General features: G+C 40.9%; 1 long non-coding RNA gene across 1 annotated transcript; it reads right to left on the bottom strand.

The window, feature by feature from the left end:
• Positions 1-1319: 1319 nt before the first annotated feature.
• LOC139606357 (uncharacterized) lies at positions 1320-6088 on the bottom strand. The gene is made up of 3 exons (XR_011684612.1): positions 4859-6088; positions 3745-3856; positions 1320-3161 (listed from the first exon to the last, which is right to left on the bottom strand). It is a non-coding gene; the product is annotated as an uncharacterized lncRNA (long non-coding RNA).
• Positions 6089-27639: the final 21551 nt, after the last annotated feature.

Genomic DNA, 27639 nt, shown 5'->3' with positions numbered 1-27639 from the left:
GTTCACAAGCAGTCAGGTCCAGACTACAGGTTACTAAACACAGGGAGAAGCCACATAGGAGAACACAGGGTGGAATAACCAGACAAGTAGCTGGTGACAATGGCAGGTTTAAATTGTGGCTGGGTTGATGAAGTAACTGGGAGCAGGTGTGTGACTGGGCAGGGAAGCACAGGTGAATGAAAAAAGGAAATGAGGAGATGAGCAGGTGGGTATGGAGAGAGTGAAAAAGTCCAGGGACATCTGGTGGGCAGATGGAAAATGACTGGTCTGGGGAGATGAAGGGACAAATGCGGCAAGGAAGAGGTAAGCAGGGGCTGGAGATGGGCTTGGGTGGACTAAGGAGCAGATTGTGACAGCTGATTTTAGTTTGAGATAGTTTTAGTTTGGATTAGTTTGAAGACTTGGATAAAGTTGAAGGTCTGGCAGAAAAGGAGGTGTGGTTGAGGGTTTGGATTTAGTTTTGAATTAGAGGTTAAAAGGTTGGAGTTGGTTTGGAAGAAGAAGTTCGTTTTGGTTTTTGTGGTTTGGTTAAAGTGTTTAAAAGTTGGTCTGAATAAGATCTTTCATGGAGGCTGGGATGAAAGATTTCATTTTTTGAGGTTTAGTATGAAAAATTGGATGTTAGAGGTTAGGAGGTTAAAGTTTTTATTAATATTTGACTATCTGTGAAGTTCTGATAGAATATTTTGACAAATGCGGAGGCTTAAGAAGATTTGGATAAAAGTTTTCAAGTTGGATTTAGGGTTTGGAAGAAGATTTGTGCACATGGTATGGGCACTTGGGGTCTAAGAACAAAAACAGCCTGACCAAGGTTACAAACACTACCATTAAAATTATTGGGAAACAAATTGTGTCTGATCCTATTCATCCTTTTTAAAGAATTCACAAAGTTGCCCCTGGGAAGACGCTATCAGAGCTGCAACAGCAACCAACAAAATCTTTAGAAGGTCCTTTATATCAAATGCAATAACTTTGTTGAACTCTTAAGCATAATTCACACTGAAATCATGTCCGTTATTGTTATTTGCTCTGTGCATGTTGTGCTAATGGTATTATTGTATTTATTGTCTGTGAATCAATGATGTGTTTTAGCCAGCCTTTGAAGCCAAAGGCAAATTTCAACATCTGTGGACAATAAAGATTATTATTTGAATGAATGTTGGGGTTGGACAAATCGGACCAAAGTGAGGTTCTTTAAGTAAATTTGATTAACAGCAACCATTTGGAGGAGCTTTGAGATGATGATTTGGAAAATATTTTAGAGGTTAGGAAAATGATTTAGATGATAGTTTATATGCAGGTGAAGGTTTGAAAAGGTGTTTTTATTTGTTTATTTTTATCCATTCAACAAACCAGACAGAGATATAACCTGTTTTTATTAACTGCAGTCAAACAGCCAGAAGCTGCACTGACTTCTTCCATCAGATTTGTTCTTTTTCCCCCAAATGCATACAAGTCCATTTAATCTGCCCAACAACCACAAATGGCATTTGAAGTCTGTGCTCATTTTCCTGTCTGAGAGCAGCAGAAACAGCCAGAGGCCCCCCTGCTGTTTACCAACTTTACATTGATGCTATCCCGCTCGGCTCGGACCGCTGTAATAGGACTCAATACTACAAGCCCCTGGCCACTCAACCAATACACCGAATCACTGAGTGGGTGCGGTGTGATAATAACAGCCAAAGGTAATGTGCATGCAAGTGTAAATGTTAGAAAGTGTGTGTGTGTCTGTGTGTGTTTGGGGTGAAATCTATATTTCTGTTTGGTTGGTCGAGCTGCCAACAGCAGCAGATTGATGCCAGAAATCGTCAGATTGTCGACTGCATCTGGACTCAAAACAAACGTGCTGCAGAGCTGCATGTTAACGAGACAGCCCTGGGTATTAGTGATTGGAAAAGATCAGCTTATATATCTGTATGCGTGTGTTTGTGTTTGTATTTACGGCCTCTAGCAGATTAGAAATACACTCATGAAGCACTTTATTAGAAACACCTGTGCACCTGCGTATTTTTGCAATTATCCAATCAGCAAATCCTTTGGCTGCAGTGCAGTGTATATAATAATGCAGATCCAGGTCAGGAGCTTTAGTTAATGTTCACATCAAACAAACAATGGGGGGAAAATATGTGATCTGGAAGAGATTTTACTCAGAATGGAACAAAAATCATACAGTGAACAGCAGCTCTGTGGAAGAAACACCTGTTGATGAGACAGACTGGTTGGATCTGACAGAAAGGCTACGGTAACTCAGATAACCACTCTTTAAAACTGTGGTGAGCAGAAAAGCTTAATAAATGAAGGCAGCAGACGGTAGGGTCTGAATTTGATGTCAACAGCATGAATCCATGGAACCAACCTGCCTTGTGTCAATAGTTCAGGCTGCTGGTGGTGGTGTAATTGCATTGGGAACCTTGAACTTTAATACCAATCAATGATTATTTTTTTTCACCTGACACAAAACTGTGCACCATCAACATCCCAGCATTAGGCTATGGTCAGCCCACTCTGTCATACAGGACACAATAAGGGGTACGTGGAGTGCAGCTGGCAAATTACTGGTAAGAGTCTAGACCAGGACCTTGATTTGTAGAGTGAGCTGTTTTAAATGAGATTTGGATTTTTTTTTTTTTTTTTGAAGATAAGGTGTTGTTTTGTGTTGGTCCATGGACCAACAAAACATTTTGTCATTTAATCTGGTGTACTTGTTAATAAATCTGTAATTACCCGGACTTTTAAGGTTTCACACTCATCTAAATATGCAGCAGTCAGGAGGCAGTTTGTTTGGATGTTTATTTTCAACACCTACGGTAAGTCATCTCCTTCCCCACACACTCACATACACATATCGTAGTGTTCTTTGGAGGCTCACAGGCCTTCCTACTGTAGCAGGGTATAAAAATAAAGCTGTACTTGCGGACAGATGAGGTGCTTCGGATCGCACGTTGACTGACAGCGTTGCCGCCAGACCTGTTCCCTGTTAGCGGGGATGCCCTCTGCTTCTGACGGTGTTTGAAAATCCTTTCCTTAGTTCGGCAGGAAGATGAAGGCGAGCTGGTTTGTCTGCAGAGCCCCTGTGCCTCAGGCATCATGTCGGAGAATTTGTTTTGTTTTTCCACCTCACTCCTCTTTCTTTTTCTACGTGGCCCTCCCTGCTTCCCCATCTGCAGAAATAGATACAAGCTCAGTGGGGTTTGGTGGTGCAGAAAAACACTGGAATATCAAAACTATCAAGGATTAGTAGGGTTTTAGGTGTTAGTAAGGTCCTGCGCTGATGCTGCTTCTGTCTGTGTGTTTATGTAAAGTTAAGTAAAAAGGTGGAAGCCTCAAAACCAGATGGACTCAAGTTATCTACTTGAAGTTCTGATGACATAAATTTAGCCTCTTACAAAAATTAGCAGAAAGATATTCACCAAAACACACTGGCTTGAAGATTCTGCAACAGGCTAACTACTTAACGTCCTACAGTGAACATCTGCATACTTTCAACTACTAATTAAATAAAATAAAAAATAAAAAAAACATCAAAACAACCTCAAAATAACTATATCACAGGTTTATAAAGTTCTTATGACTAAGATATTAGCAAGCAGCTCCCTACTCCCAAATCCAGCAGTTACACAGCAACACTATCATCCCACTGTGTCCACCTAATGAAGGTAAGTCCAGTAATGTTTTTCCAAGTCTATGACAATCCGCTCCAGAACAAGATTACACGCATGAATGTAAACTCGAGGGTCCACATACTTTTGGCCTGGATCACAGTTGGTGTTCCACGTCATCCTGAAGGTGTTGGATGGGGTCAAGGTCGGGGCTCAGATCAGGCCAGTTGAGGTCTTCCATTTCTGTATGGACCTGTCTTATGAATGGGGGAAGGCAAGAGATAGACCCAATTGTATGCTATAGCATTAAGATCTCTATTCAAAGGGACTAAACCAAACCACAAAAAACAACCCTTAAAGCACAGTAAGCTAAGTGGACAAGGACACTTGCACGTGGATACTTTAGTAACAGAATTAGATTATAGGCTGCTGATTCCAAGTTACACAGGAAGCCATTCACATTTAAGTGTTGTCTGGACCCTTCTGCTGCTACCCAGGGCTCTTTTAAACTGAGAATTGCTTATAAACAGTTGGTGTGTCGTTAGCACTGTCACCTCACAGGGAAAAGGTTCTGGGTTCAAACCTGCCGACCGCCTGGGGCCTTTCTGTGAGGAGTTTGCCTGTTCTCCCTGTGTCTGTGTGGGTTTCCTCTGGGTACTCCCTCCTCCCACCACCCAAAGATATGCAGATTAATTGCAGACTCAATTGCCCGTGGGTGTGAATGAGTGTGAACAGTTGTTTGTCTACATGTCAGACCTATGATAGACTGTCCAGGCTGTACCCCATCCTCGGCCAATGTCAGCTGGGATTAACCTCAGTAGGGTCTGATTAACCCCAAACACCAGTAACAATCCTGGAGAACACACTGTAGCCTATATTTCTGTATGTGTGGATTGCTTTTTGTCTAAAATTTATATATTTTTTGTTGCATTATAGCCATATAACATAAACTATGAAATAGTCTGTCATTATTTTAGTGTAATGTTACAGTAAAACAACAAAAAAACAGGGTTGTTTTTGTATTCAGTGAGTCAAATGCAGCAGAGCGTTCTGTTGGACTTCCAAATGAGGAAGTGAAAGCAACATAAAAAAAAATACAGGGGTTAAAACAACATTTATCATGTGTCAAGATAATTATACAGGAGGTGAGTAGCCAAAAGACTCAAATACAGTATGTAAAAGCTGACTGATTTCATTATGTCCTTAAGTTACCAGAAAAAGTTACCTAAATAAAATAACAAGAGCACTTGTTTAATTACCTCTCACCCCCAGATACTGCTGAAGGACTCTGGGTTGTTTTGTCTTCTAAGAAGGCTCATTCTGAGTTAATACCCTTCGAATCAAGCTGTGGCTGATCTTCCCCTCTCCTGATGCTAATGCTATCAGAGACAGAGAGCAGCTGTTGAAAATCGCCCAGCGGACCTTCCACCTCTTGGCATTCTTCTCCTCGCTTGGCCGTTCACAAACTATTAGAGCGTTTACGCCACGGATAGAGAGGGAGTTGCTGAACTCATTTCACAGGTTAATTAGAACAAAAGGATCAGCCTTTCACCGGGCGAGAGGCTTTCGATTATTGAAAGGTTGTGGTTCGCTCTCCTCCCCGCAGGCCTCTGGTGAGAGGACGGAGTATATTGGGCTCCATCACGGCGAAATGCCACCTATCAATCACCCGATCACGCCTGGCCGCTGTCATTAGCGTCCCGCGATTGAGAGGTAAGCTTTGTAATCATCTTCAGGCAAATGCAGAGTGAGGATATTAATATGCTGCATGTCTGTGAGAGAGGAAATGACAAGTTGGGTCAACTCCTCAAAATGAGAGTGACCAGGCCGACTGGATGAGTTGCGGAGTTGAGTGGAGATGGATGGACAGAGCTCTAATCCTATTCAGTATAAAGACACAACTGCAGTGACAGTGATGCCTCGATTAACTCTCGAGGGACCATTACAACATGAAACAGCTGTGAATTATTGGCGTATTTTATCATCACATGGCTTTTTGAACAGTTTCTTACAAAATCCATGAATAAATGAACCATTTTAAAGGCACAGTATACATAGTACAGTACATTGTATATGGAGTGATGAGGACTGGAGCTACTGTCTCAATGTTTTGTCTTCATCAGAGTAAAAAGAGGCAGTTATGAAAACAATTAATTGCTTCATTTAGTCTGTATGGTTCAGTTTTTTCAGTGTATCAATCCTGTTGTTGTTATTTGCAGGATCACTTCCTTATGCTCAAACTGTTAGAATGAGTAGTTTGCACAGGATCCACTTCTTAATATTAAAAAACCAAAGTTATTAAAAGAGACTTTCCCACATTGAAATGTCTAAAAACAACTAGACCTATGTTAAATATTTTTTGAGTTGTGTACTTATATTATCTCAAATGTCAATGTCTCAAACCAAGAAATCTGTGATTTTAATCATGGCAGCGCTCTGTTTCATTCGGTCGGTCATTCAGTATCCTCTATGTGCCTGTGTTGTGGTTGTCTGACAGAAGGTAAAATAGAAATGTATCCAGTTTTAAGATACATTTTTTACACCTTGGTTGTTTTCAAATATATATATTTTAACTCACTGGATGTCTGGATTTTAAGTTATCTGAGAAAAAAAGGGAGTGTTCAGGAAATGTTAGACACCTCAGCTCACAGCCACTCCCTGACATCCTCTGTCCACTGAACAGCATCGATAAATTGCTGATTTTTAACATGAAACAGCTTTATTCTGTATTTCAACTGATTTTAATGCCCTAGTCGATTTGTTTTGGAAAAAAGGACAACTCTGTGGATAATTCGGCTGCCAGTAACGGTGGATCAAATAGGGGGTGGTTTGTGATGAACTCACAGAGAAGTGACATGCATGGGCCATGTACCATCTTTCCTGTACAGCACCAAACAGACACACAAAGTTAGTGACAAGCTGGTGAGAGAAATTTTACTTCAGAATAGCCAGAAGACAAAACCACAGCCAAAAGGAGAATGAGTGCTGGACTCAGATTCATCAGATGGACATGAATGTTGCCCGCTGGATGTGACAGCAGAGGCAACTGTTTGATAACATACAGCTAAACAAACTTCACGAGTTGATAATATGACAGATGTTGTGGTCACAGCTGTTTTCCGCTGCCACCGAGTGGCCAAGAAATCAGTTTAACGCAGGTTTAAGGAGTTCCTGATGCAAAGGATGAGAAATTCGTTAAGGAATTCAAATCATCCGCCTGTGACTGAGCCAAGCGGGAGTGTGAGAAACCAAAGTTCTCTGAAAATCCTCCACACGCTTCCCTTCTTAACTGTTGGCAACATCTGGAAACACAACACACAATAGGCATTCAGCTACTTCCAGATAACTGTAAGTATGGTTATTGGATTGGATCCTGACTGTAAACACACACTGAAGGCATGTACTCTGTGTAAATATGAATTTGTTGAGTATTCAATGATTTAAACTGATCCTGCATCAGGCGGTCAGACAGCTTTGTGCTATCAGTAGTTGTTCTGTCTGTTATTTCAACAAAAGCCCAACGTGTGTTTGCTGTCCCTAGTTGTTGAGCAGCTGATAAAGAAGCCAGTCTAGAATAATTGCAGCGATCAGTGATCTGATTTCATGTTGCACATAATCCAAGTCGTTTTTCAAAAAGAGAACAGCAGAGAACATCAGAGTAAAAAGGAGCTTGTTAGCATGCTAAGGAGATGGAGGTGTGTCGCCGGAAACTAACAGCTCACTGCTGCTGCTCCATCTTCCATTATTCCAATGTTTTAAACTACTGTGCTGATAACATACGAAACAGTTGTGGTCAGCGATAACCTTGATGACAAATACATCATGTGGCTTCTCACAACCTTAACAATCATGTAGGTCCTTTCTTCCAAACTGATACGACCCAAACAAGTGTCTATGAAATACTGTGTACCAAACCTTGGTTGTCATGGTCACAATAATAAAAACGTGGACTGTACTGACAGCGGTGAACTGTGCCTTTGTCACTGTGGTTACTATAATAAAGAGTCCTGGCTTAGTTAGGTTTTAGAAAAGACGGTGATTTGGGTTAAAGAAAGTACTTCCTTAAGATTAGATGATCTTTGTTGTCATGGTTACAATCATAATAGTAAGTGGTCATGGATAATAGAAACAACATAACCTGCTACTTTCACATCAATCAAACACCGTTCTCCTGTGTCATATTCCTGTGTTTTGCTGACCCATCCATCCACCCCAACCTCCTCCTGACGTGGACTTTGTCGCCCTATATACTACGTCACCGCACTTTTCCCTTTGCTCTGACATAATTACTACTGCCACTAGATGTCACCTAGCAACAAATCCTAACTATGGGTCATTTATAACCTGCTGACAGACGAGGACAGTCATGCTTCACAATAAAAGCTACCTCATAGTTCTCTAGTTGCTTTTAATGTGAAGCGGCAGAAGGAAATGTTTCATAGTAAGCTAACCCTGCTCTGAAAACAGCTGTGAACACAGTGAGGCTGATGTCTTTGGTATAAAACAAAGAGCAGTAAGTGTGGATTACGTGCTGCATCCTTTCCTGTCAATCTCTTGTCTGAATCCAGTGCATGATTGGTGGATGCAAACAACAAAAGTAATTAATAAATATGAAATGCCTATCATAAATAGTATAAAAAGTTGGTTTGTGTTCATGGAACCAGTGTTTCAAGACGAGAGAAGATTTCAGGATATTGTTGATCAACAGGAAACTGAATCACGAGCTGTCATAATCTTTCTCTCTTGTCCCGTCCCAACTTGTCAGGACTCAGTCTGAACCTTCAAGAAGCTCACGCTTTATATTCCAGCCAACTAAGAGCTTGAAACAATATGATAACACACCTGGGTGTGAGGGTATATTTTTCTCATAATCCATAAGCCATCAGACGACCCTGCAGGCTGATAAGATTAGATCTATACCATGCAAACACTTTACTTTCTCCTTTTTATTGATCGGCCTCAGCTAAACAAAGAACAGGAGTTCACAGAGCTCAGGCTGTCTCGCCATCACATCAACCTTTCATCACTGACTGTACAAAACCAGAACATCTCCCATCTGCATAAAAAAGATTCTTTCAAATGAAGGAGAACTAAGAACATGACCCTGATTCACACCTCCGGACTCCACACAAAGCGCAGTAATGCACAGAAACATCTGCTCCCTCTCAGTGCTTTAAAAAAAACAAAAAAAAACCTTTCTTCATATTCATGGGAGCCTTTTCATTAGTTTTCTGTAGTTTTGTTCAGGTCCTCTTCAGCTCTGAAATGACGAGAATCAAGGAAAACATTCACAAGTCAAAGGCAGAGAAGTGCTTCGGTTCTGCATCTGTGTTGGTGTTTGGAGAGGAGGGAAAATGATGAAATACAGCAGAGGAAATCAATTCTCATATCCAGCACAAGTACAGGCAGAAAACACAAAATAGATACAGAAAACACATTATGAGGGCACCAGAGTCTCACTTTTTAATAAACAGAAATATACAGTGTCAGCTTGCTGTATGTACTCGTCTGGCCTTCAGTCTGTAGCCGAAATGGTTTTCACAGAAAACCACGGTCCTGACACTTTTTAAAGGGTAAGTCTGGCAAGCCAACCAACAATGAATGTTTCCTACTAACACATACTGTGTGTACTCAATTCCTCATATATCTTATCCCTGTGTACCATAGAGCCCCTCTATTAAAAACACATCAATGTAAACTGTAGTTTATTTGGACACAATCCCACATCCATCCTGTTTCCCCAAATACTAACTAGAGCACAAAATCTGGATTAATCCGCCAAAGAAAGAAATCCCCAAAAATGTACTATTTTGGGGTTAAAGGCATAGTTCCACAGTTGGAGAGATATACTCATTTGCTTTGTGCCATGATTAAAAAATAAATGAAAAGATGAATATCACTCTCAGCTAAACTGTAGACAAGCTGTGGTTTAACATAAAGACTGGAAACTGTGAAGAAACTTGCTCTCTCAGTTCAAAACTACATCTGCCAACACATCTAAAGCTCACAAATGTTGTGTCTTGTTTAATCTGTCTTTTATTTACAAGTTATAGTTATACAAGGAGTTTTGTGCAGGTTTTGTACATGTGTTGTGTATGACTTGCAGTGTTTCTATATTTGCTTGTGCACTCAAACTCCTTTCCTTGACCTCGGATGCAACACAGCACACCTTAAGGTCCCTTTAGTAGCTGTTCTGGGGCTTTTGATCAAATGCTATGATGCCAGGTTTTAGGGTACTGTAGATGATTGTAGAAATAAATTATTTTGCCTAGTTTTATATGAAAAGTTGTTTCCCTGTTTTTCTGTTTTCTGATCATGATAATGCTCATTTCATCTAATGTTGGTTCAGGATTTGGATTGAGAAAAGCAGAAAAGTTGAAGGGCTGTGATCAGCGGTGACCAAAATGGGAAACACATTTTATCCAAAGTCAACATGAAAATGCTGATGGACCCACATTAATCAATGACATAATAGTTGAGTTGAGAGAGTCAAGTTAGAAATGAGGCCTGTTAAATAGACTGAAGCCAAAGCTTCTCAGGTGCAAACCATTTCCTGATGTGCTTCTCTGCCTGTTGGCTCCTGAGGGGAGAGAGGGACATCACAGTATCAAATTAAGGGGTACTTTGTGAATGTGGAGCAAAATTGCATCAGTTTGTCATGGACACTGAAGTACTGTACATCTCCTGCCTGCACAACTGTAGTATGTGAAGGGGAGGTGCATCCCCTGAAGGAACCAGACCTGTAAATGATGTTAATTTCTGAGCCTGATAACTTGGCGTGGTACAGGTGTGTGTGGCTGGTTTCACTCCGTCACACCCTGCAACTTGGCATTGATTTGCCGGAAAATAGAGGGAAGGATTTCCAACCAAACAGAAATCCCTTTGCTTTGGTTCAGCACGACGTATTCTGCTTGACCAGTGAAATGTTTTCTCAGAGATATTACAAGCCCTCTGAACTTCCCATCAGTCACAGCAGGATGAAGTTTTCAGCCTCAGAGAAGCTGGCTGACGGCCTGAGGAGCTGAGTGACAGGTCGGATTCGGCTGTCATGCACCAGGACCACCACGGCTCGACCATCTGGAGTGTGACGTCCTGGGAGTCCTGAAAGCCGAACAGAACGGTGACCAGACTTAACGTGTACAGTGTGCATATAAATAGGCTCTTTAGGTGAGACGACACCAACGTCTCACCGCCGCTGAAGCTCTCACCATGGAGACTGCGAGCACAATTAGCAGTGATGGTGGTGTGATGTGGAAACAGATGTGTGCTGCTGCAAACGGTGCTGCGAGGAAGAAAAGTTAAGAATAAACCGCCTGAAGCCAATCTCAATTTTCTTATATGATGTAAGGTATGTTTTCACTCTTTTAGAACCTGTAAACTCCCAACTTTTCAAACTGTTCAACCGTAATGAAGCTGTGTTACTCACTGTGTCACAGCAGTAGCTCATTCTCTGTTTTAACCATGTACTGTTCAGCCTCTTCCCTTAGTGTTTCCAGGAGCCAAACCACCAACAGTTACATTCAGCTGCCAGTTTACCAGTTACACCCACCTAAAACCAGTTTAATACAACAGCAGGGCCATACATCTCCCTTCTCATGAAGGTTATACAGTACTGTTAGTTTTTTATTTTTATTTTTTTACCTTATTACTATTTCAACACATATGTTAGTGACCTGCCTCTCTGAACTAATAGGACAACATTCAATACAGCTTGCCACTTAAACAATAACATAGATAAAAATACATAAATGCTCAAAGTACAATATATATCAAAGGTTCTGTAAAATAGATTTTAAACAATAATACAGCAAACAACTACTGTCAATGTGAAGATATAGTGGAGTAATGGCATCCTGAGCAGAGAACTAAGTCACACCCTCTTTGCATGTGTTGTAATCTGAGCTTCTCTGTTCTTTGTTTCCGTATTTGGACTGAACGTGTGCATGTTAGTGTGTGTGAGTCTCTCCCTGTAAAACCATTCATCCTGTCCTTGTTGGTAGCAAGGTGCAGTACACAGCGTCCAGGTGACAGTGACTGTCCACAATTTCCATCACTGACAAAACCATGTTTTTCAATTAAAAATACCTTGGACAAAGAAAGATATGAGACCAGAGCACAGATGGACTACGGGCTCAAATCCTGGTCGGCCGGTGGTCTGTCGAAACATCCATACATTTTTTAAAGTTTTTAGAAATTCTGTCATTCGTGTGGCTGATCCCTGTTGATCAGTCCAAGGCTGAATTTCTTTCCCAGTGTGACAGTGGAGCCAGTGGAACATTATAAGGTGCTAAAGCGGCCCTAGTTTTCTTCAGAGGTGGTTTTCTTTCTCTTTGTGTTGGTAACTTGATGCTACATAATGTTACATATCTGTTTTATTAGCCGCCAGCTAACAGAGGGCGGAGGTTGTGTTCGACAAAGCGTTTGTTTTTGGCCTGAGATGCTGGTGGCCCAGTACTACATCTACTAGCAGTGCTGTTCATTTGTAGAACCTTTAAGGAGAAGATAAAAACAATATACTTTCAGGTGCTGGAGGATTGAACTCAGGAGACAAATAATCTAAACAAAAAATAGACAAACATACAAACAAAAACAAAACTGTCACTTTGTTGTCATTGTGCCTGTTGTATTTTGTTGTGCTGTTGAACAGTTTTGCATTGCACTGACTTGTCTTTCTAATATTTTGTCCACCACATTTACATGATGCCACACTGAATATTAGAAAACTTGTTCTTGTTGTTACAATATAAAATACTGTTTGTATACGTGAGGTGGACCTAGCTAATATTATCTATATTCTCTTTATTGAAGTTGCAGCGAAGAAACCAAAATATGACTCGATATTTTGATGTGCGCTTGTTGGTTGAACTTATGCTAAATATATGAATAAAATAAATTATAGCTGGGTAGCGGATGTAGATGTGTGTAAAATATTGATACCAGTTAGTTTTTTAATGTGGGTCTGTCAGCATGAGCACTGCCAAGCTGACACTTATCACTGGATAAATCTGTTACGAGGCAAATATTAGAGCTAAGCCTCTATCGACTCCACATTCACTCATTTTTTTTTTTTGTTTTTTTTTTTTTTAAGGAATATTGACAATGTTTTACCACACATTTGCAAGTCCAAACACCAACTGAAACACTGTGAATCTGGGAGTTTTAAGGCCCCTGTGGGGTCTATGGCACAGACGCAGTTGGCTGTTTTATCCTCTTGGTAATCCAGCCTCGATGCCAGTGGTAACAGCAGGAAGACTTTATGGCATTTTTTTCTTTTTTTCAGAATAAAAGCCCCATTCCATGAAAGTTCACTGCTTTCATTCCAAAGCTGAAATCAAATTTAAACATGCAATGATAATAAAAAAAACAATAACTAATGACTAATGAATAAAATAATGACAAAAACCTGTCATTGCAGTACTTGGACCCTTTATAAAACTTTATTTGTACTTTTCAAATAATGAAAAATTAAAAATTTGAAGTTGCCTATTATACTCAGATGAGAATACAATCCTGAATAGCTACAAACAGCTAAAACAGACACTGTGCTCTCACTGTGGGACTTAATTTATAAATGTTAAACGTCATAAATAACTAGTTTCTGTTTATTAGTGTATTCATAGTCACATCTTTGATTGATTAAAGGCTGAAAATGTATTTTTATGAAAAAAATATCCAAGCTAAGGAAGAAATCATTGTCCGGTGCGGCTGAATTTTTCTCATAAAATAATTTCTCGTTCGCTGTGACTGGATTATCCTGTAAATATCTGAAGTGTCTTCTGTGTTTCTGTGACATTTCGCAGCTGTGAGTGTTTCTGAGTGTTAAGGCGGCTGTGATTTAAATGCTGGTATTTGTTTTTCTTTAAAGCAGCGGCAGAGTTACAGGGCAGTGAACTAGAAAATGACATTTTAAAGTCATCTGTAGCTTCTGCAGAGTGTTGTTGCCCTTTCCTCAGCAGGATAAATATTAACACCATCAACGCCTTCCTCCTCTTCTCTGAGAAGACGACACGTCAGGCAGACTGAAGGGAGCTGCAGCTGCTGCTTCTAACCTCAATGCAAAATTTAGCATCATTATATATCAGTTATTTATAATTGTTGACACCTTGGGTTGAATTTTATCGATTAAAGATATGTTAGCAACACTCATGACACATCTTAGGAAGGATTTGATCAGATATTTACAGCATATTATCCCCAGGACTAATGATGACTTTACATCTGGCATCACTAGCAGGTCAACATTGCCACTTGTCCAACACTGATTCATTGACAAATTATGTTAAAATGGGCCCCTGGGCACTGACAGGTTAAACACCCCCCACCCTTCCTATGCAGAATCCCCCAGACTGAAAGAGACACAAAACCATTATGCAACAGTTACATAGTTAATAGTCGTTTCGTGTCTATTTGTGGATGTTATGAATCTCTTTGTGATCATTTTGTGTCTCTCTTTGATCATGTTTTAGATAGATAGATGCTTTTTAGTGGTGCTTAGAGTTGAAACTAAAATGGTTTTAAAAAGAAGCTGCCTTCATTTAATCTTCTAATCTTCACACTTTAATTTTAAATAATACTGATTCTATAATCTGTGTTGTTTTACTGTTTCCTTATTATGTTTTTACTTCTTTTACCGTCTTCTATTTTCTGTTAACACGTCGAATGATGTCTGTGTATGATGATGCCATACGCACCAAGCCCCTGTCAACCAAACTGGCAGCAGGCCTGATGACACTATAGACTGTAAATAAAAATGGACGAAGCCTCTGTGATGTCACATCCAGGTTTCTGAAGAACGGTTTTGAGTGATTTGCTCCACTGTCGCCATCTTGGCAGTGCCTCCGACTAATCCAAAAATGGGCAAAGAGGTGGGCCGTGTGTTGAGCTGAGACCTCTGGGGATGCCACTAAAGGTGGCCACAGCATCAATTATGTATAACTCTAAGCCTTAATAAAATTCACAGGTGAGTTATATACAAATTCAACACCGTACAGTTGTTATGATGGAGGAAATGAGCTATGGAGACCAAAACAGTTTTTTGTACCAGGCTGTAAACAAGTTTATTTCTGCTGTGAAGCTGACATTTTAACATGGGAGTCTATGAGGACTAGAGAAACTGCAGTTTTTGGTACTTCAGTGTTGGCTTCATTTTTCAAGTTTATGTATGGAGGAAACACACTGTCTTGATTTTACAATAATTGATTTTTTGTCCACTTGAGGGCAGTGGAACCGAGCTGTAAAAACAACATTGATGTGTTAGCACTGTATAAGCTTAATTTGGGGAATGTGTTTTCCTACAATTTCCTATTTACACATCCAACAGACAGAGAGCAACATTATGATCCCACTGAATCAGAACAGGGAATGTGCCTGAAAACCAAAAGTAGGAGCTAAGAGAGAAACTGCAGAGTCACCAGATGACTTCATTAGACTTTGTCCAAAAGAAACCAAACTGTCTGTCAAACATGATGCACAAGCATCACGATGCACCTGTTTCCTGCTTCTCCACCCTCTTCTTTACTCCTGTCATCTCCTGCGCGTGTTATTTCTTAGGCATAATTTTGCTGCCATTTTGGTTGTGAATCTCCTGAAGGAGATTCTGATCTCAAGAGACCATTTTGCTAAAACAAAAGGTCAAATAAGACATAAAGTAAATGATAGTGGACAGGTGTTGCTGTTGTTTTGTCTCCTGCATGTGAAACATGTGAAAAGTCTAATTTGAGCGTCGGCCGTGCTCGCTCTCATCTCTCTGTGAGACAAAACTCGTCCTGACTCGACCCAGCTGTCTCTGCTTGTGCATGCTGGAGGTCACAACACAAACAGTTTCACACATTAAAAAAACACACTTTTCTCATTTCCAGCTTAAAAACACAATTTAGCACGGACCTAAGTGACGACAGCGAACCAATTCCTGCTTGGACATCCTTGTCGTCTGGACCTCATGATTGCCGTCTTCTCTCTGTCCGTCACACGCAGTTGTTTTTGCCACTGCTCTGCCTCCTCGCTCGGCTCTGATTTGCCCCATTAGTCGAACACGTGTGGATTGTGCTTTTGATCCCAATCAGTTGATTTGGAACCAGTGCCTTGTCTCCACAGGGGGCGCTGCCTCCTCCTCCTCTTCATCCTCCTCCTCCCAGAGGAAGAGCTGTAAAGTAACTGAGCTCATTTTCTACAGTTCTGCCATTTTACTTGAGATTTTACTTTTCTTCCTTCACAGGGAAATATTCCTCTTCTCTACCTTTTACAGAATCTTTGAGAATCGTATGTTACCCTCGACATGAGAGGAAATTATAAAATATTACCAATATGAAAAATGTTTTTATATCTTTTCATCCTTTCATCTTTATTTTTTCATATTTTGGTCTTTTCTTCACTTCTCTTTCTTTTGTCCTTTTCTTCTTTTCCCGTGTTCTCTAATTCATTGTCTTTCTTTGTTTTCTTCCTTTCATAATTTATTTCTTGTAGCAACCCTTCTTTACTGATTTGCTTTCTCCCTTTCTTATCCCCTCTTTTATCTGTCTCTCCCCTATCATGACTTCCTTTTTGTGCTTCCTTGCTTATTTCTTCCTCATGTCGTTCATCCATTCCTCATTAATTTTCCTTTTTTCCTTCCTTTCCAAAGAAGCTTTTCCTCCTCTTTACAAGCTTTCTCTCCTTCCCTTTCTTCCTTCCTCCTCCTGATTGCTCACCTTATCCTTCCATCCTTTCCCTCTTATTGGATCCATTTCCCCTTTATTCTTGTTCCTTTTTTTTCCTTCTTCACCTGGTCTGAAACTTTGACTTTCTTTATCTCGGCTTCCCTCCTTCATTCCTACTTCCCTTATTTTTTTTCCTTTAATTGTTCTGAAATTTTCTTCCTTATCTTTGTTCATTTTCCTTTTGTCCATAGTTCCTTTCCCTCTTCATTCATTATTCACCTCATTCTTTCTTTTGTCACCTTATTTGAAGCCCTTACTGCTTCCTAATTTTTTTTTAATTTCATGATTTCCTTCCTCCTTTGATTTTTTTTTTTTCATCTCTAGTTTCCTTAATCAGCTGATCTGATGATATTAATTCGAAATCAGGGTTTCCACCACTTTAACTTTGGATACTTCAGCACTGATTTTACTGCTGCTGAAGGATTCGGGTCCTTGACTGTTTCTGTGGTGTTGTGATAACGTTTCCCTCTCCATCACCAATCTGAGCTACCTGACGTCTCGCCCGTTGAGGCTCGGCCATGATTTTTCAGAAGGTGGACGGTTTCTGCTCTTCACACAGCGGCTGTAGTTTACAGTGTGAATGTCGAACTTGAGTGTGTGTGTGTGTGCGCATGTGTATGTGTGTGCAATTAGAGAGTGAGAAAGTGAACGAGTATAGCATGTCAGCAGACTCTTGACAAAGTTGCCGTTGGCAGCGCGGCTCCTCATCATCTCCACATCGGGATAAAATGAACCCATGAGACCGGTGCCCCCGAGTCCCTCAGTAGACTTAATTTAACAGAGTTAAAATCAATTTCTCTACTCTCTCCTGGGTCAAATTAACTATCTCCTCGTATGAAGAAGCACCAAGCACTTGACAGCTCGTCCAGACCCCAACTGTGTCCGTCTGTCTTGTCGGCTGGCAGAGTGCTTTTCATTTCTCGTCCAATCTCCGATTCTAACTTGGAGCGTGGCGCCGGCTGCGTGGCAGCGCTCCGATCTGCCAAGAAAGAGGCTGGATGGCGACGTGGCTCATGCTGCCGTGCATGTCTCAGAGTGTTTTGGTTCACAGTAATTGCTCTTATTTGTTGAGACGCGCAGCACAAAGATGACATGAGATGAAATCGAGCATTTCAGTTTGGAAAAAACTGCAACACTGATGTAAGATCTGAGTGTCGATTTCTGACTGGAGTTAAAGAGTCATGTCACAGTGTTTCCCGCCACAGCTCCACATTAACGTGTAAGTTTTTGTAACCAAGCAGCAAGATCGTTGCATCTTCCTCATCTCATCTGACTAATATGATGAAACCTTTCATAACCACGTCTGTGAGTTTTGTCATTGACTGGAGCCCTATTATGATCTCTAGCTCATGGTTACTGGTCATTGTTCCCCCCATCACTGTGTGTGCAGTGTATTTATGAGCATATTTTTGTACCAGGCTGTTTGTAAGAAAAAAATGATCACAGGTGATTTTGTGGTCACAGAGGCTCTGCATCACGAACAACACCACACACCAGGCAGTGTGTGTGAATGTGTTTGTGAATGGTTGTGAGGGTGTGTTACTATGAGATTTAGGAGAGGCTGTGAGGAAAAAAGCCCACAAGCCTGCTGGCAATGAAGAGAAAGATAAAACTGCTCAGGTCAAAGTGACCAGTGCATGTACTCACAGAAATATGTTCTCTGCAGAAAAGAAGACAGGAACAACCAATTTTTTGTGTAGTTTCCTTTTTGAAGTTATAACATGCAACCTTTCCACATAAAAATGTCTAAAAACAACTAATTTTTATGAGTGGTGTACTGACATTATCCCAAATATTTCCAGCACTTTTCAAATCACAGAAATCTGTTATTTTAATCATGGTGAAGTACTGTTTCATTTAGCAGCCTGTCAAAGACCATTTCTGCTATGCGCATGTGTCAGTGTTGTGGTTGTCTGCCAAAAGCATCAAAATGTACCTTTAATTCAGTTTTAAAGCAGCTATTTGTTAGTTTTGCTTTTGCTACATTGTCAACATTAGCATTAACAGCTGTTTCTTACCAGTCTAGAGGAAGCATTGTGAGTTCAGCATCAAACTTCATTCCTTTACTCAACTCTTGTTTCTATCACGTCTTTCCTTCTACTGAAGTTCGCATGCTAACCAGCTAGTCACAGCCCAATCAGTCACTTTCCGATACCGAGTCACTGTCATGCCCAGTTGCCCGGAAGAAGGAACGCTTCTCAGAGGATGCATTAACCTCTGTAAATGTAATGATGGCTGAAGCTCTCAGCAAGACTGGTATACTAGGTAAACAGCTGTTTATGCTAATGCCATGTAGCAATAGCAAAACGTACAAATAGCTCCTTTAAGCCACATTTTTTACACCTTGGTTGTTTTAAACTATGTATTTAATCCTGGTGAAAGATTTTAGTAAATGGACCTCTGGATCAGACATCCTGTGTTTGCTAAACTACGCTGGTGAATCATTGATTTTTCATGTGAAACTGCTTTAATCTCCTGGTTATAATCACTGGGTCTGTTTGTAAGGAGAGGAGGAGACCTCTCCCAGTGAAAACCTCCTGAACGACTGACACAAAAGGAATCCAAATCCAATCCAAATCTATTTCATGCCACCTGATGTCGTCTTTTGTTATGGTATTGTTCGAGAGACTCCCAGGGGGTGAAGGTGCATACTTTGCGTGTAAAACATTTAAAATAGATTACTGTGACCTGAGCACCACATCAGGCTGAAGTGGCTGGTTTGACAAATATATGTTGGATTAAAGGTTTCTCCTGAAGCACTGACATCCTGGTGATTAAAGATTCTTATCCAACAGCATCCTGATTTATCTCACATTGAAGGTAAAACCCAGAACAACTGGTACTCCAGGTAAATGTTGAGGGATAAAATGAACAATATTTTTCTCTGAAATGCAATGAAATTCAGAGCCTCTACACTGAAGTACAGAGTCGTAGTAAAATTACTTCAGTTTTATTTCCCACCCTGGTCTGTTCCTCTGAGCTGCCAGCAGCCTCCGAGCTGTGTGTGCTGGCCACTACACAGAGATGCGAGATAACTTGCTGTGTCACAGGATGCCTTTTAATAATGGCCCTGATGATGAATTGCTTTAATCACAGGAGCGGGCTTTTCCTGTAACTTATGATACAGGAAGCTTGTGAAGAGAATTGTTACGCCAAGCCTCATTGAGCGTCTTAATGTGAATCTTTACGTGTCCACAATTAGATTAAGGCTGTGACATGGCGTCCCGCCCGGCTGGCGGTGGAGCAGGCTCTCTGACGGCTTCTTCTTCTTTTCCTTCAGAGCGATGGATGGAGGCAGCGGAGAGCAAAATGGAGGCGAGGAGGGTGAGTGTGTTGGTGGTGGTTGGGGGGGAGGCAGGAGTCAGTGAACGGATCAATGGAAGTCATTATATGGTGCTTACCGTTTGGCCGGGTCATGGTGTGATGAATGTGTTGTGGCAGGTAATGGTCCTCTCCTGCCTCCGCCTGAGCAAACGGAGATGATGAACTCAGATGTGTTCACTTGTCAACAACTCGTCCTGACTTCATCTGGTTCAGTGGCTGCCAGCGAAGCCTGAAGGCCGCCTTAACACACTGTGTAGAGGATTCACACGGCATTCACATGAGTGTGTGGGGTCAGCGATATAAGAAGGTAACCAAAATGACTCGGTCACATGTCAGATTAGAAATATTTTCAGGTGAAAATTCCACTTTTATTTCATCAATTCTTCATCACATTCTCATTTTTCTACTATTTATTGCTTCTTGCTACTAGAGGGGCCTGATGATGGATGATTTCCATGAAATATAATAATCATCCTATTTGATTTTATTGACCCCATGACCTTTTCTTTAGTGCCACCCTCGGGATACATCTTGCAGTTTTACCTCCACTTGTGGTAGCAAAAATTGCTGTGTCTCAAATTCACAATACACAGTGTTTTAATATGAAGTGTGTTCACATTGGGAAAGTGATAAAATGAAGTATTCTCAAACCCAACATTATGCAGACTAAATAAGGTTGATTTTTTGAGTGTGCTGTTAATGTTAATGGACACTATTCTCCCACAGTGCATACTTTCACAACGCATTGCTCAAATGAAATGGAAGAGCGTGCTCACAGCTGAAAAAAAAAAAAAAAAAAGTGAGGGGGTGGGGATGGGGGTCGTTCATAGTGATGAACCTACTGAGAATTATCAGCTGATTCCACACCTCTGCTTGGCTTTATAGAGCTTTACGGTGAGCTTCAACTCACTGTTCAGCAAATTTACTGCCCTGGTTTCCTGTCGCTGCTCTCACAGTGTTGTTTTTTTCTCACAGCAGCATCTGTTTTCAGAGAGAAAAGTTCTCAAAAGCCACTGTCCGTCACCTGCTCAGAGGCAAACAGCTGACAGACACGATGAGACACAAGCTGCTGAATACAGAGGAGCATTTAGCAGCTAAAGGGGCGTTTTCCTGCAGATTTAACACAATGTGTGCAAACTTGGACTGTGCTTGATGATTTCCTGACACAGTCCCTGTGTCTAACCATTAACACCAGAAGTTATGCCAAAAAATAATAAGCACTGTCCCCTTAAGTGTGAGCCAGTGTTCACACATCTTCTCTAAGAGTGTAGGCCCAACCCAGTCAAACCAGAATACACAGTCATATACAGCACATGTAGTCTACTCTGATGTCTCATGTCCATCCAGAATAAACATCCAAAATGGGGTTTGGAAATCATGTAACTTAATGTGGTAGTTCAGGTTATTTGATGTGAGGTTGTGTGAGGTACTTATCTATAGTCAGTGTATTACCTGCAGAGGACTGAATGTTGATTCTGACTTTCTTCAGTATCAAACGTGATCCCAGGTGTTATTGGTCACAGTGCACATCGGGACTGGCAGCAGTTGGTGCAACATCACTTCACATGGCACAGATTCATCAAAATGTAAATAATATTAGCTGGAAAAAACTGATGGGATAGCTTTCCGTCTGCCTCGATGGCAACATCCTGTTTATATCACCCAAAGCATGATGGACACATAGTGCCAAACACTCAAAACTCACAGGACAGAGAAAAACAACAGGAGTGACAATGAAATGAGCTTTTTTAACATATCAGTATGTTTTTGACCTAACTAAGGCTTGGGGTGTCTTGTGAAAATGATTCATATATCTCTTGAACTTTGACACTCTACTTTATCCATTCATATAAAAATAATTACTATGTGTTGAAAATCTGTGGGCATACAGTCAAAAAAAACAAAAAACAAGCAATTTTAAATGTCAATTAGTGTAAAATCCCCTTTTTCATTTAAAAGTGTCCTAAATTACATCTCATACTCACACTCACATGATAAATGATGGTATTTCTGAGCAGTCCAGTTCATTCTGGGAATAAAAAATATATGCTCAGCAAATACGTGCAGTGACTCTGCCAGGAGGTGTAAATAAAGGGAATGGAGAAACAGGGTGGAGAAGCCCCAGTGGTGGCTCACTTTACTAATACTTAATTATATACCATATTAAACCATTTAAAGGTTTCATATTTTATAAAGGTAGATGTCCATGTGTTTTTTGATTATAAAGCAGGTCTAGATTCTATATTGATACTGTGAAAGTATCAAAGTGCTCAGTCCACAAAGAAATGCACACAACCTATATTCAGAAGCTGAGCCTTAAAACGAGCCGTCAGGACTTCTGTAACTTTGTGATGTCACAGCAAAGCACTCAGAGCCCTCAGCCTTATCCCAAGCCCCGCCCAACTGGACCCCCCATCCAACCTTGCAGGATTTGGTTTTTACCTGAAACCTACTATATTTTTATTAGATCACTTAGAAAACAGTCACTGTCTCATGTTACTAGAGCTTCAGAGAGAAGCCTGAAAAGATGTACAAAACATTGAGATGATTTTTGGCACTTACAACCACAAATATATCTTCTCATGGATCAAAACTTTAAATAAAACACAGAAAAGTGTAAAATTTACGACCTTTAAATCATTGAAAATGTCCAACTACAGCTAATTCGGGGGTCTAGAATATGGTGCAGAGAAAGAAAAACAAATCACAAACCACAACTGGTGGCACAACAGACCCATTTCCACCCACTTGAAGGTTACAAAACAACTGAGTAATGAGATGCAGGGAACAGATGCAGACAAGTCGAACATGAATCACTCTGTTCGGAGCTGCTGCATTTGTCCATCAGCGTCTGTTGAGGAGGAAAAAATCGTTTAACAGAGCTTTTGTTTGGCTGAGGGGTGGATCCTCGCCTCATTCTCTGTGTGTGTGAGACACTTAGTCACATCATACCTGATCCTGAACAAGTCATGTGCTGTCGTTTCTTCCTGACAGCAGAAAAAGGCTTCACTTTTCATGAGGAGAGAACACAGACAGAACCACACCGTCCTGCTTTCAACCTGTGATGTAGCGGTTTATTGTATCCAGACAAAAGCAGGGAAGCGTTATGAAACAGGTCCATGGCGACGTTCCTGGCACGCCGCCTCCCTGCAGACTGAAGGAGTGACACACAGCGGGGATGGAGAGGCCATTTTGTCTTTTTGGAAAGGCACTTTAGCAGCAGCCGCTCTGAGTGCTTTTATCATTATACGCCACTACAGTCTGGCCATTTGTTCTGACCTTGGGAAATGGTTTTAAAGGTCTCGCTGTGTGTGTGTGTGTGTGTGTGTGTGTGTTCGAGAAATTGCCTGGATTGAGATGTTCCATGAAAATATGTAGTGAACAGCTTCTGTAGGCCAGGCGGGGGTGGATAAGGGGAAAGCTATTTGGGGGACGGGGGCACAATCCAATTTGTTTGTTCACACTCCAGCAGAGCCAGATCAGAGCAATTGATACATTAGGACTGGTTTTAGAGAGCAAATATGGCAGCGCAAGAGGAGAGGAGGAGAGGAGGACTATATATTGCAGAGAAGTGCTTCAAGAGTAAATTTACCTCACGGGCCATTGCACAGGGCGCAATATGAAACTATGATAAAAAAGAAATTGCTTTATTCTGTGAGTTATCAATATAATTCTGTCTCTGTGCCTCGCCGTCTCATTTTGGTGGCAGGCATCTTTTGTTACCATGAATTTTCTGTTGCAAAAAGAAAAAAAAAAACCTGCACTTGTGAAGGTTCATTCAACATTCAGAGATAAATGCGCTCCGGGAGAGCGATGCCTCTCTCAATTTGAAAAAGCCCTGGCGTGCTGTAACATCCAAATCCTTCAGACCTGAACATGTCATCTGTGCCTGGAGTGACAAAGGAAAGAAATTAGGAAAATATAATGTCCTTAAATGACAATGTGGTGTTGGCAGAAAAAAAAAAAAAAGTCAGAGCCAATCTTATCGGCGCAGGCGACACAGTCTTGGTCGGTGCGGCTCTGCACAGAGAAAAGGGACAGCTGTTATTTCCTATTCAGCAGCAGGATCCCCGGCTTGATAATGTCTAATAACGCGCCATAAATTAAATCTGCCGCATCAGTGCGCCCACGACGGCATACTCTTGGATAAATAGTGAGGTTCGATGTCTCAAAACGAGATTTTGGCAAACCATTATGGAAGGCTGTACTGATCTTTTTTCTTCTTCGTTTATTCATTTAATGGGATTATTCATAAGGCAATGATGACAGTGTGTGTGTGTGTGTGTGTGTGTGTGTCTGTGTGTGTGGGGGGGTTAGGTCTCTATACTGAGGGGAGACAGAGAGAGAGAGAGAGAGAGACTGGGCTTTACTCAGGCATTTAGTTGCATGGATTTGTGTCTGATGTCCTTGTGGTACAGATGAGCTTAATTTACTCATTCACTAATTATTTCCGATGTTTACAAAACCGATTTTGAGCATTCAGCTTCTTTGAAGCAATGATTTCCTATAAGATGTATGTTTATTATGTTTAGATACATGTGTGGAGCTTGGATTCTGGCCTGTGCAGCACATTTCTGCCCAACTGAGTGCCATCACTTTTTTGTAAATGTAGTTACTGATATGCTATGTCTCAAATTAGGTACTTCACTCAGTACACTCACATGCAGTACACTGTGTACACAGTATACTCACTGCCGCAGTGCGTGATAATCCCGAGGGTAGTGTTGTCTCACAGGTCGCAACAGATGACCGCTATCGTTGCCCTCCAATATCTACCGACTGTCATGCCACATGGAAATTACACAGTCAAGTCACAAGTTTGAAAATACGCTGTTCGTCCCTGTACTTCTGCTACATCGCCAAGATGGTGACTGTTGAGAGTGAGATGTGTCCATCGTTTTACACTCAATGTTTTGACCGTTTTGAGTGGAGCATCCAGGTACTTATAGTGCACTGCATGTTGCCATACTTGTCATTGTTAAAACACTTATGCACTCAAAGCAGCTTCTGTGGGTGCAGTATCAAATATTCTCCAACAAGCTGCATTAGGAGGAAACAGTGTGCAGCTGCTGATCAAGGAGCCATATGTGGAGGAGTTTAGTTGGTAATCTACTGGACAGGAACTTGTCATTGTTCATATTGTCTTTAGTCTGTTGTTCTGCAGTTTAGATATAACAGCATCAGACTAGTTAACTTAGTTAAGCTAGCTAACAAATAGCCATACAATGATGCTAACACATGGATTGAGATAAATGTTGTACTCTTCTTTACTGGCTTTTACTCACTCGCTCCCATCCATACAGATCGATTCTTTCTCACCCACACGTATCATTCAATGGCTGCACTGACCAGGGATCAGATAAACTCTAAATCCTCTGTGACTTTGAGCCTCTCTTCTGATTAGCTGACTTCTGAGTCATTGAATAACAATATAGCAGATTTCAGGTTAACACCAAATAGGCGAGAGTGGGCTGGGCTTGGGGCATGGTTGAGGGTGTGGTGGCTGCTTTGTTGTGACATCACAAAGTTACAGAAGTCCTGACAGCTCGTTTTAAGGCTCAGTTTCTGAATACAGCCTGTGTGCACTCTGTGGACTGAGCACTTTCACACTTTCACAGTATTCATATAGAACCTAGACCTGCTTTATAATAGAACAACAGATGGACGTATACTTTTATGCAATATGGGACAATTTAAAATGTGACACTTGCTGCTGTTATGATATGACATTATGACATTCTGACATACATAGGTAAAGTAAATACTACACATTCATCTTGGAGAGACTGACGCATTTACACCTTTTCGATACCCAACAAGAATACATCTCAACAATCGAACAACCAGGTTTCAGTCCTCAGATGCTTTTTAGTTTCATTTAAATGCAGCTTTTCTAAGATCAGATATTTTGCCAGAAAACAAACACAATAACTGTGAACATTTTACTGAAACATTCAGTGTCAACATATTTGCAAGTTGCCAAATACATAAATTAACAAAGTATCTTCATTACATTAATAGAAAACATAATTACGTTTTCTTCATAACATATTTGCTGTCGCAGATTAGTTGCGTATGAATGTAATTTTTAGGAGACAGTTGGCACCTCTTTATTGCAGAGAAGCAGAGAGAAAGATACAGTTTAATTCCCTTTCTTTACCTCTGTTTTCTCCTGTGGTCACACACTGTAAATCTGACACCACAGTCATGTCATCTGCACACAGTCTCTGCTGTGTCGGACGACCAAAGTCAAACCAGAGCAAGAGCGATATTCTATTTCTCTATTTCTTTCTTTTTTTCTGTCTCTAAGTAACACTCAAACTAAAAAGCCACTTAATCCATCTTCTCCTGCATGAGGCCTCTTTTCCAGGCAGCAGGGATGGTAAAGTACATAAGTCTGCGCCGACGAGTCAGCCATACACAGAAAAACCATCTGTCTTCATCATTCTCCAGGCACAATTGATCTGCGGCACTCTGGAAAGTATTTATTATGAAAAGTCTCATTTTTTAAGCGGCCCGTTTAAAGTAGCTGCGGTCATAAATCACCCCTGAATCGGAGCAAATCAGAGCACTCTCCCACTGGAATCCATTATTCCTATTATACCAGCTCTAAGTGGACATAACAGCTTAATCCAATATCGATCTGAGCGTCTGTGTGCTGGTCATCCCATCCAATCCCGACCTGATATCTGAGATGCTGCGTGACGAGCCTCGCATCTGCTCTCACTTTAAATAATCACAGAGGAGAGTCTGTGCGCTAGCCGGGCGAACTCCCTCCTCATTAGAAAGCAATAAATAATGTGTCTGTTTGTGTGTATGTGAGGTCTAATCCTGGCTAAGACTGTTTAATACCAGAGAACTTCAGTGAGCTGGCAGGCCTGGTAATTAAGTGAGCAGCAGTCTGTTCTGATGGCTCTCATACACACAGGCATAAATTATTGAAATGCCGTTAAAATAAATAATGAAGTCAATTGCAGCATTTTGCATGTGGGCGGGAGGTTAAATTATGCATGAGCTCAATATTTGTAAGTGTAATAGGAAGTAAGTGTGGTGGTTTTTAAACTGTGAGGGAAAAAAAAATCCCCCACCCACTGCTATTAGCCAGATTTAATTTAACAGGGAAAAAACTCCACAGTCAAAGTCGACAGCAGATTTCAGAGGAGATATACAAGAAATGATGCTGCAGCCGTCTCCAAGGTTACATTTACACACGCCTCAATGCCTACTTTGAACTTTTGTCCTGCAGTGATCTCCATATGCTTTGGCAGGACTGACATGATAAGTTATGTTGGAGGATGGAGCTGTGATTGGCCCCAGGGCCCTGGAGTTAGAGGGTCAACCTGGGCGGGGCAGTGAGAGGGGCGTATACCCCATTCACAGGGGATTTAGATTTGGAACCTGGTTTTTAAACCTGCTCTCTGATATTAAATATTTGTGACTAAACTTGAAGTGAAATTAACACTGTGGGAATAAGACATAGAGTACATTCATTGTCTATCAAAAAAAAAAGTCGATTTATAAACCGTTTAACTTAGGGAAAACAGGGATGTTGCTACTACAGCCTATTATCATTAACCTGTGGTGGTTAATGTCAGCTTAACGTCCGCTATATGCTTGTGCTGCTGCTACGTTTTAGGATTAAAATTACTCACATTAAAGTTAGGCCTATAAATTAGAAAAACTAAACTTAGAAACTCAAGTAATCCTCTTCATTGGGACAGTGTGCAACCTCACGTTCTCATATCATTCCATTCAGAGTGGTGCGTGGAAGTAAATGACATGTCCCACCCTATTCAAACCAGTGAGAAGGACATAAATTGGAAACTGAAATCTTTCATGAAAAAGGTCAGTGAGCTATCTTTGTATCGTAATTTAAAGGAAAAAGAACAAATAGCAACACCTTTTTTTTGGCAGTTATTGAACTGCAGTACTTGTAAGGTAAAGAGCAAAGTTTGTCTATAATAGCTTCAAAAATGCCAAGTACTAAAAATTGGCATATACCTTCTCGCTTGTTAGCAACT

Source organism: Trachinotus anak, unplaced genomic scaffold (genome assembly GCF_046630095.1).
Source record: "Trachinotus anak isolate AG129_WGS33_773 ecotype Australia unplaced genomic scaffold, CSIRO_AGI_Tana_v1 ptg000021l, whole genome shotgun sequence".
Lineage (NCBI taxonomy): Eukaryota > Metazoa > Chordata > Actinopteri > Carangiformes > Carangidae > Trachinotus > Trachinotus anak.
This window is presented reverse-complemented; position numbering and strand designations above follow the sequence as displayed.